We start from the raw sequence: 11,177 nt of genomic DNA, 5'->3' as shown, positions 1-11,177 counted from the left end.
ACAGGGGTGATTTTGTTGTGTCATTTTTTTGGATAGCGAGACGCACAGAAGTCGGACAGAAATAGAAATTATTTGCATTGGGTCTACATACACGTGCGATTTTTGTATCTCGCAGTGATGCTGCAAGATAGAACAATTGCAGAATGTCCTATTGGTGGGTGATGTAGCCTATTATTTCCTAAGGGAGGCAAAAAATGACATTGAATTCGCATGGCATGTGATATGCGTGCAAGTGTGATGCGATGCGAATTTGCTGTTATAGGTACTGCAGCAACATGCAGTTTTTTTAAAGCACGTGAAACTCCGATCTACAGTGATGTGACGAGCATTCGCAGAAAAATCGCATGTTTGCACGCGTGATATTGGTCCAAGTTTCTTGGACCAATATCGTGCTTGCCCTTTTAAATACAGCCTTAACTGCTTCCAGAATGCTATGCCAGTTTAGCTGGCACAGCATATTTATTGGTATTGGCATTGCGAGCGGCACGCTGGTATTTGTAGTTCTACAGCAGCTGGTTAGCTGGCGATCTGCCTAAGCTTGCCTCACCCCATTGTAAGATGGTGAAGTCATATCCAGTCCCAAGTGTATTCATCACTATGGCAACATAGAGTAACATGACAAAAAGTTTCCTCTTTCAGGGGATGTATCACAGCATCACACTGGGGCCCCTATGCTATAAGTGGGTCTTATCAGTCACCGCCTAGATGAATGTTATACTAGAGCAGTAACGGTTTAGGGAAGTTATCAGTTTATGCTATAAATGAGATTTAGGAAGACAAAGGATCCCAGGGAAGCCCTAGCCCAGTCTGGGGAGGGTGGGAGCGAGAGGGGGGATGCAGCAGCTGAGTCCAGCCTCTGTCTGCTCTCCATATCCTCCCATCCTCCCTTACACATGAGAATTCCATTAGCCTTATCCAGATGTAGCAGAGCTGAATATGTCATTTAACTCCTTAGAAGCTGCATCTTATGAACTGGCTGAGTGATCGTACTTAGAGTGGCTATAAATGGATGCACATCTAGTTGGAAGACATGGGGTATCGCAAGGCTCTGCCCTGGGCCCAGTGTTGTACCTGATGAGGGAATTGAGGGTAAATTGATCAAATTTGCCGATGACACAAAGCTGGGAGGGATGGCTAACACTAGAGAAGAGAGAGGATTCAAGAAGATCTAGACAAGCTGAGCAGCGGGCGGCGACTAAGGCAACTGTCATCCATGCGCTTTTTACTGCAGCGTTTTGAACGCCGTGGTAATTGTGGTACAAAGCTCCCACTGATTTCAATGGGGTCTCACAGACCTGCGATCGAACGCGGCTGTTTCTAATGCCGCAATTTTTGAGCGCTGTCTGCTCTATTTTCGCGCATTTTCATGCTTTTTAACACACCTCATCACCCATCATAATGATGAGGTGCCTTAAAAAGTGCTGTTGAACGCCGCCGCCGCCGCGTGTGAGAGTGGCCTAGCAAATGGTATTTAACAGGGGGAAGTACCATTTCATCAATAGTTGATCAGCTGGGGTCCAACGCTTGGCACCCTGGACGATCAGATGTTTGGGCGCCTGCTATCAGCACCACAATACACAGGGACCGGAGCGGAAGTTGTGGACTCCGACTTCCGTGTAGTGGCCACTGCTTTTAATTGCAGCCGCAGCTGTCATTGATTTTAATTGGACTCTAGCCATCTGCTTCCGCTCTGACTCCGGTGTATTGTGGCACGGGCAGTGGGTGCCCTAACAGCGGATTGGCCAGGGTGCTGAGCGGTGGACCCTGGCCGATCAACTACTGATGTCCTACCATGAGGATCAATATAATTTGTGTGGACTTTAAGCACATTTAACCGGCTTTTTTGGTCCTATCCAGTCATTTCAGAGGAGCAGCAATCATACCCCGTCAAGCACAAATGATATACCATAAAAATAGGGGTTAAACTCTAACGTCGTGCAGCAGGTTTACTCGCCGTCTTGTGGAGAGCTACAGCCAACACATTGTAATATCACCAGGAGCAGTACAAATGACAAACCCAACTCTGCCATGTTTCCGTTTTTTTGCAGCGCTGTAGAGAACCACAGATAACACTCTGCATTAGCAGAACTGCGTGAATGACAAACTCAGCCCAGCTATAGTGATCTTTGGGGATAGCAGCAGATGTAGAGACTTCTTGGTAAAACCACATTCAGCAGGAAACGGCGGTGTCCGTATTATAAGTGAACGCACTGCTAGAGAACGCGCTGTCAATGGTTAAGATGCTTCTGCATTGAGAGGCTTGAGGCGTGGCGGCCTCATATTGTGGGGACATCCCATCTGAGCCATTTCCTTCCTCACCAAAGCGCGGGAAATCTTGGGAGGATTTCCAAAAAGAAAAAAAAACGACTTCTAAAAACTTGCAGAAAGTAACCTTTCCTCCCACTAGGTTTCAGTCTGAGTCTAGAAGTTTCCATGACTAATGAGGAGTTAGTAAGCGCTGCCCTGGGAGACGCGCTGCAGTGTAGAGGAAAATACTCGTATTCTGGATTTAATAGCTGAACTTTAGTTATCGGCCCAGAGAAAGAAAAGCACCGAGATGAGGGGGTGATATGTGCCAACATGGCACGGTGGCACCAAGGAGTGAAACGAATATATTGATTAGATCTGGCAGAGGAGGCCGTCGTGTGAGCGAATCAGAGCAGTCCAACATTGATTTGGGTGGAACTTTGCTAAATGTTCAGTCCGGCACTAACCAGAACCTTGGGCATTCGTTTTGGCCAAACTCACTAATGTCTCTTCTTCTATAAATGTGGCTCAGTGGGTAGCATTGGTGTCTTGCAGCACTGGGGTACTACGATCAAATCTGACCAAGGACAACATCTGCATGGAGTTTGTATTTTGTGCTTCTTCTTGTCATCCTCTAGAAGAGGAGGAGGAAGAGGAAGTATAGTGGTTCAGTGGTTAGCACTGTTGCCTTACAGCACTGGGGCCCTAGCCTCAAAAGGTCAAGTCCAACCAATTACAACATCTGCTTGGTCCAGTTTGATTTTAGTACCCCAGCGCTGCAAGGCAACAGTGTGAGCCACTGTGCGTCTTCATCCCTCCCTGGAGGAGGAAGAGAATGATCTTTGTCTTCTCCTCCTTCTCTTCCTCTGGATGAATAAGAAGAAGGAGGAGGCAGAAGTTAAGTGGTTAGCACTGTTACCTTGCATTACTGGCATCCCGGGATCAAATCTGACCAAGGACAGCATCTGCTTGGAGTTTGTATGTTATGTTTGTGTTTCTTCTCCTCCAGAGAAGGAGGAAGACAAATTTCGAGGCTCTTAGGAGTCTTAGAAGTTTTGGTGAAATTTGCTTTGGTTCCAACTAATTCTGAACAAACCAAGGTGACCAGACCTCCCAATTTAGGCAGGACAGTCCCGCTTTGGAACCCTGTGTCTCGCTAGCCACCGGGACCCCAGCGGGACAACAATTTGTCCTGCTTTCGGGCCACTTGTTCCGCTTTTGGGACGTCAGGTCACCATTATAGTGATTACCAGCCGGGGTGCTGCAGCTCCCTGACCAGTAAAACTTCACAGTGCCATGGGCCGGATGCACACACTGCCGGCAGTGTGTGCCTCTGGGATCTTCGTCCCCTCCTCCCCTCACCTCTTCTCTTCTCTGCAAGAGGAGAGGAGAAGAGAGAAGGCGCTGCTGCAGGTGCACATACTTCCGCCTGCCGGCAGCAGAGCTGAGAGGAGCATCGGCGCTGCGAAGACCAAGAAGACATAAGTATATTGGTCTTAGGAGGAGCACTAATACTATCGGGCTACTGTGGGGTGTCACTATTATTGCTGCGGCTACTGTGGCATGTCACTACTATTTCTGGTGCTACTGTGGGGTGTCACTACTATTGCTGGGGGTACTGTGGGGTGTCACTACTATTGCTGGGGGTACTGTGGGGTGTCACTACTATTGCTGGGGGTACTATGGGGGGTCACTACTATTGCTGGGGGTACTGTGGGGTGTCACTACTATTGCTGGGGGTACTGTGGGGTGTCACTACTATTGCTGGGGGTACTGTGGGGTGTCACTACTATTTCTGGTGCTAGTGTGGGGTGTCACTACTATTGCTGGGCCTACAGTGGGCTGTCACTATTACTGCTGGGGCTACTGTGGGGGTTACTATTATTGCTAGGGCTGGTATAGGGGGATGCTAATTCCACTGGGGCTACTGTGGGGGTCACTATTGTTGCTGGGGCTGGTATGGAAGACACTAGTAAGTCCACTCTGCATGTGGCAGCATACCTCAAGCTGACTTAGGGTATGTTTACACATGGCGGAAATGCTGAGGAATGTCCACAGCATAAATTTCCACAGCAAATTCCACATCTAAAAAAACAGTCAAAATCTGTACCATTGGTGCAGGTTGTGACTAGGGATCAGCTACAGATACGCAGCAGCGCTCCCCCTCACCTCGTCCAAGGGCTTCCCGCTGTCAGCACCCCCAGCTTCCAGTTCCCAGCAGCCTGGTCAGGTGAGGTTACTACAGGCCGCTGGCAACTGGAAGCCGGGGAGCGCTGACAGTGGGAAGCCCACAGAGGAGGTGAGGGGGAGCACCGCATAGTATGACATCAGCTGCGGATACGCGGCTCATTTCTAGTCAAAATCTGCCTCAATGATGTGTATTTTGACTGTTTTTTGGATTCAGAAATGCTGCAGAATTTGCTCCCTGTCTTTTTTTGAAATGGCCCTGCACTTTTTTATAACAGCGGAGGTAAAATCATACGTCATAATAAGCCCCGCCCCTGACCACACACCCTGTCCCACTTCGACCCTGGGAAACTCTGTTCACCTTGGACCAAACTGAACTTTTTGCTGAGATTCGGCGAAACCTTTTCAAAGGTTGGCTTAACAGTAATAGGCAGGGCAATCAGGGGGATAGCTATTGTGGGTTTAAAGGCACAGTAGCAGGGCACACAGGCCCTGGTAGTTGAGGGGATCCAAAGGTTCCTCTGCCAGCTAAGAAGACACCACTATAATGAATGACACATGGTAGCTGGGGTCGGGGTACACATTTTGTATTGGAGCCTATATGCTTTAAGTTATGCTCTGAGGTCAGCAGTGTCTCTGAGGACCTGTCATGGGATGAAGTTAGCGGGACTAGATGCATGACTCTGTTGCTGTGGACCCGCTGACTTTATCCTCGTCTTTTTTTTTTGCTTGGACAGGTGCTCCTCAGTTCCGGGTCCCATCACTGTCAGCATGTCAAATGGGCGGTCCCAGCGCTCACTGTCAATAGGTGACATTGGACCTGACATCAAATAGGTCTGACATCACCCACTGACTGTGAGCATGGAGTCCACCAACTGGAGGAGCTGGACCTAGGAAGAGCCTTACGGTGAATGGAGGCAAGTATGAAAACAAACGGGGATAGAGTCTGAACTGGATTATAATTTTCTCCAGCAGGCTTTTGGGGTATTTTGTCGCTTCCAAATTGAGTATTGTGTAGAAGCAGTATGCGCACACTGACCAAGTCAAACACGAGGTATCAGTCTCATGCTCAAAATGGCTCTCTGCCCAGAAACAGCCAGACAGGGCCTTTTATTGTACAGACACACAATGGGCGTGCAACAGGTTACATCAGTAACATATAGGATTCTCATTTGTCGGATCATATATAATCCCCCCTCCTTCCTGCCCACCTTCTCTCAAGTCCAATGTATAAGCAAGTCTTTGTCTTTAACATGTGTCCAAATCTGAAAGTGAAAGTAGATATCCCTTTGTTCAAGAAGATTCTGTGTGTGGAGGATGGGAGGACTGGGAAAACACTCAAGCAATAACATAACACTGTGATTTAACTCTTAGAAGCTGGTTGTGCAACTTGTGTAACTTCTATGTACTTAACTAACATTAGATCAGACATCCATTGTCTAGCAAATACCATGATTAGATTGTGTGTGTGTCCTTTAAACTCTTGAGCTAAAAGTCATTACAACAACAAAATACATTTGGGTTATATTAATCGATAGACATTTTATAAATAATCATCATGTCTATCACAATCCCCCCTTAAAATGTCTATCCTCTAATTCTCTATCTAATTTTCACAGTTTTCTGCGCGTGAGCCTATAACTGGAGCGCGTTGAAGGTTCGTTTTAGAGTCTTCAAGGGGGTGTAGGACTTGTCCACTCCTTCTGGGGATGCATCCAGCAAACTCATGGTGGGAGCGGCTTTTCCAGCATCAGTTTCACAGGTCTCTCTGACACAGGGGATAACACAGCAGACTAGAACAGAAAGGGTAACCATCAGTTCACATACAACAGCGACGCCCGTCTGTGCCAGGATCCTTTACCACCCGCTCATCCATGGCGAGTGCTGGTCCCAAAAGTTAGCTCTTTTTAGTCAGTGCGGTCAGCTTCTTAATGGCAACTGCGTTTTTACCCGCGGGTCACGTGTCGTCTAGGATGTAGGTACAACAAGTCTCCCCTATCATCTTTACAGACACTCCCCTTTTTAGCTAAAGTCATATCTAAGGTCACTCTATTTTTAAAAAAAAAGTCATAGTCGAGGTAGGTCCTATTGGTCGACTAGTCCCTATAAGGCGTCTCTAGTATAATTTATAAACCGCTGCTAATTATAATAAACATAATTAATCCAGTCAACATTTATTTACCATAATGATCGGGAAAATGGACTCGAATCTAGTTTTAACTTGATCTCTAATTTTTAAAACTTGTCAGGTACCCCCCTTGGCTATCCTATGATGTCAATGTATACGTGTAGATCAAAACTACCACCAGGGGTCTCTCTTCTCGCTCTAGTATAATGTTACAATACTAGTAGCGTGCACAGGTACGCACGGCGTGGGACTCCCTAATCTTCACCCACACCAATGTCCCTCCTGGAGATAGTCCTAATGGTGAACACGTCCAGGTCGCCTCACCCTTGCGTCAGGGTTTTCCCACTGCCCGTAAGTCCCTACTCCTAGGAGGGGGGGAATCCCTACCTCACCTCAGAGGGAGGCCATGGATTCCCTGGGCTCATTTCCGGGCATCCATACCCTCTATCTGTACAAGTTAACACCACACAGGGTGTGCCCTCGCCGGAACCTAAGGTCTTCTGCACTATCCCTTGGCAAATGGGAATTCCACTGACAATCCATCTTAGGAGATCGGGGCAGGCACAGTACTAGTACATTTCTCCTTTTCTTTGGTAGCGTATGTGTTTGGCATTATCGGAACTGGCTCTTCATCTTTTTTAAACAAGGGAAATATTGGTGAGTTCCCCAAAAATCTCCCTCTACCCTGCCTATTTGCCTGGCAGGTGTAGTTTCCAGGGTAGTCAGTAATACTCTCTCCGGTGCAAAACACTTAAGTAGTTATAGAGTATTCCTTCTTCCATTTCTCACGGACAGTGTAATTAGCGGAAATGTTCGTGAAGAGACTAATAAACCACTCTTCAGCATCTACAGGGAGATTTAGGGGGACCATCCCCGAGTGTAGCCGGGCACTACCGCACACGCAACAGTTAGACTTGTTGCTCCTATTAGCATTGTACCTCATCAACTCCAACCAGAGATTCTGGTCAGAGTAGCCAGTCGCTACTGTCAAGGTGTCCTCAAAAGGTAGGGTCGGCTATGATCATCATGTTCGTCAAGGTCTTTATCTTACGGCGGAGGGGGTTAATTATGGGCACGGGACTAAGTGAAGGCTTCCATTCGGCTGCATCTACCATATCCCTTATTTTAAACTTCCCTAAGGGATCTGTCCTCCCGTACTGGTATGTCCCCAGACTATAAGTCTCCCCGTCCCCCGGACTTGGATCTCCCATGGTTAATGTAAAAACCGCATTAAAACCAAGCAACATACTAAGTTCAGCCTTCCAATACCTGCTGTCCTTATTATTCTCAAGGAGGGTTATACGACTAATTAGGGATTTCCCGCTCTTATCTTTCTTATTTAAGGCACTTCGCGGTTTATAGGACCAGTCTATTCCTGTGTTACATCCCACTAATCCCCAATAACGGCAGTCTTCTCCCCAGACGTTATCAGTGGCGCAAACATATTGTATTCCCCGGGTATATAAGTCATATAACCAGCTGGACTGAGCTAAATCTGGCCTGCGGTGGGATCTTGCGCCTAGACACGGGACCACAGTACAATAGTCGAAGGAATATGCGGCTACTTGAGCATTGGACGAGTTATACTAGAAGGTAACCATACCCCCATATTCTTCCGACTAAGGATTCCAGTTGCCACCCTCCTCTCTCACTAGCCCTAACCAGAGTAATGTCCTTGGCACAACTAAGACTGGTCTCCCGGATCTGAGGCTTTCTTACAGTATGAAGCACGGATCCATGTAAGTCTTTCGGCTAGTTTCACAGCTGTGGCAGTAGTCAGAAGCACCTGGTAGGGGCCATCAAATCGGGGCTCAGGAGGGTGCTTCCTGAGGAACTTCTTGACGCACACCCAATCCCCAGGCTGCAAGATATGTGTCCCAGTGTCTGCCTCTGAGTCTGGAAGAGAACACCTGTGCATAGGCTTTGGTTAGTTCTTTAACAACGAAAATCACATACTCAGTCAACACATCAGATTGTAATTGTAACCACTGAGGATAGTAACGACCTAGCCTTGGGGCTAGCCCAAACAATCTCATAGGGAGATAATGTATAATCCCCCCTGGGTTCATATCTAACACTGTATAAGGCTATTGGATGACAGTCTTTCCAAAGTGGCGTCATTTTTAAGTATCTTACTTTTTTAGCGTGCCACTACGTCTCTCCACCTTTCCACTACACTAAAGGTGGTACAGTATGTAAAAGGCCTGGGATACACCCAGAGCAGACATGACATGTTACATTCACCTGCGAAGTTTATACCTCTGTCTGACTCTGAATCACCTCTGGTACCCCATATTCACAGTTTACCTCGTTCATGAGCTTCTTTGCGGTTACCTACTTGTTTACCTTGGTAACAGGGTCGGCCTCCAACCTGCAAAGACATCAACAAGCACGTATTCATACTTCCCAACAAGTGGGAGCTGAACGTAGTCAATTTGCAATCCCTGAAATGGGTAGAGTGGTCCCGGCAAGTGTGATGTGGCAAATTTACTTCTGCCCTGTCTCACCTATGGCATAGATCATGCTAAACCGGACAAATGATGCAGCAGCTACAGAGAATCTAGAAGTCGCCCAACCTCTTTCAAGCGTCGTCGTCATTACTGCTTTACTAGGTGGGTCTTTCCGTCCATCAGCTGGGCCATCATGGGATACAGGAACTGTGGTGGGCAAGTGCTGTTGACTGGTCACCACACGCTGTCCTGTTTCTGCTGCTCCCATATTAGTCCATTTATTCTTTCCTTCCTTGCTGGCTGGTAACTGTAAAAGTCTTTAGCATATCAAAGTCCAAATTTTTGTCAATGTCCAAAGTTTTTTGCCACTGACTCATGCTGTCAGTACCTTTCTTCTTTCTTCCACGGCTTGAGGGCCGCTGCCTTTGCTGCGCTGTCAGCGAGGGTGTCGTCTCTCGCCTCTCCAGTGTAGGAATCGGTGCGAACTCTCAACTTTGTCAGGTAGAAGTAGGGCCTCCATGCGACTCTGTACCGCTGCACCATACTCAATTGGTTGTCCTGCTAAGGTAAAAAAACTGTCTGGCCTTCCATATTGGGCCGTAATCATGAGCTGTGCCAAATGCATACCAGGAGTCAGTGTAAAGGATTGCCGGTCTTACCTCTCGCCACTCTACACGCCTCAGTGAGGGCTTCCAATTCCGCTTCTTGTACTGTGACATGCGGAGGCAGAGCTTCTGCTTCTAGGACATCTTGTTGTGTGACCACTGCATATCCGATGTGGAGTCATCAGTCCTCACCCTGATACCATCTGCAAAAAGCTCAACATATGCATTATCAACAGAGGTTCTGATAACTGTTTGCATACCTGCAGTTTCTTACTGAATTAGTACTAAATAATCGTTCTGATGTTCTATTTCACATGGCTCGGAATCTTGTAGCATAAAATCATTTATTTATTTTTTTTTCAAACCCAATAGCTGATCTACAACACCTAGATCATCTATGACCCAGATCACCTCTGCCTCCCCCCTTTTGAACAGGAATACTCAATGCAAAAAGAGTCATTGCGTTCAAACTAGTAAACTAAGAGGCACAAAAAAAAGCACTTTGTAGGTCAAGGTGACATTGTATGCAGCGAAGTCTGAGCAAAAATCTCCTTACAAAAAATTTTTTTTTTCCTTTCAGGTTGCAGTTAGCATTTTTTAACACAAGGGGGCGCCACACAATTCAAATTTTACGTCACCCAGTGTAATAGTATTTCAGGGTATGGCCAGCGTTTAGCTTTTACTCTCCTGTCGGAATATAATTATAGCTTCAGTGTAGACTGACACTAGAATATACAAAAGACTTAAAGAAAAACTAAAGAATACGGATGAATTAACATCCTACTCTGGGCAATTCAATCCCTCTTTCTTCACATAAAAAGTTAAATTACTTCACCAAATTGCGTGAAAAAAGTTTGCTGGGTGACTATAGGGAAATTATTTCATCTGTAGGAGCCTTCCATAACATCATCTGTCTGAGTAGGCATTGGAGAAGCGGGCAGTGGAAAACAGAGCCCCTGGGAACATGAGAGAGCGTCCCCTGTCATGTATTCCTGGTCTCTGCCCCCCATGCATCAACTCCAATCTTCCATGTACTATAAACCAGCTTAGTCATCTACTATGTCCCAAGCTGCATCTTCACAAAGGTTTGTTTCCCTGAACTTATCACACATCCAAAGTGGCCACATCTTGGAGCGTAACAAAGTCTGGTCAAACAAAACCTTACTTCAGACAATCATGATGTTAGCACTGGATACAGTGGCATTGGGGAATATAGGCCTCCCAAATGCAGCAAAATGGCCGCCAGAGGCAGAAAGGGGCGGGGCTACAAATCTCCCAAGTGAGGCAAAATGGCTGCTGAGTAGCAGCACGTCCAGGTGAGGCAAGATGGCCGCTGGAGGAGGAAGGGGCGGGGCCAGGTCCTGTCCCGGATGGGGAGGGACCGGAAGTAACATCACACACCCTGAAAGTGAGCACATGGGGGGGGGGGAGTAACTTCAGGGTGGGGGCAGGCCTCACTACATTTACTGCAGAGTCACACTATGTTGGATTGTAAACATTGCAAGCCAGCCGCCATTACAAGGAGGGGCTGTAGTCAACACAAAGACATTACATTGTTCA

The sequence above is a fragment of the Eleutherodactylus coqui genome, chromosome 12 (genome assembly GCF_035609145.1).
Source record: "Eleutherodactylus coqui strain aEleCoq1 chromosome 12, aEleCoq1.hap1, whole genome shotgun sequence".
NCBI classification, from domain to species: Eukaryota; Metazoa; Chordata; class Amphibia; order Anura; family Eleutherodactylidae; genus Eleutherodactylus; species Eleutherodactylus coqui.
The sequence above is the reverse complement of the archived record's forward strand: the minus strand, read 5'-3'. Positions refer to the sequence as shown.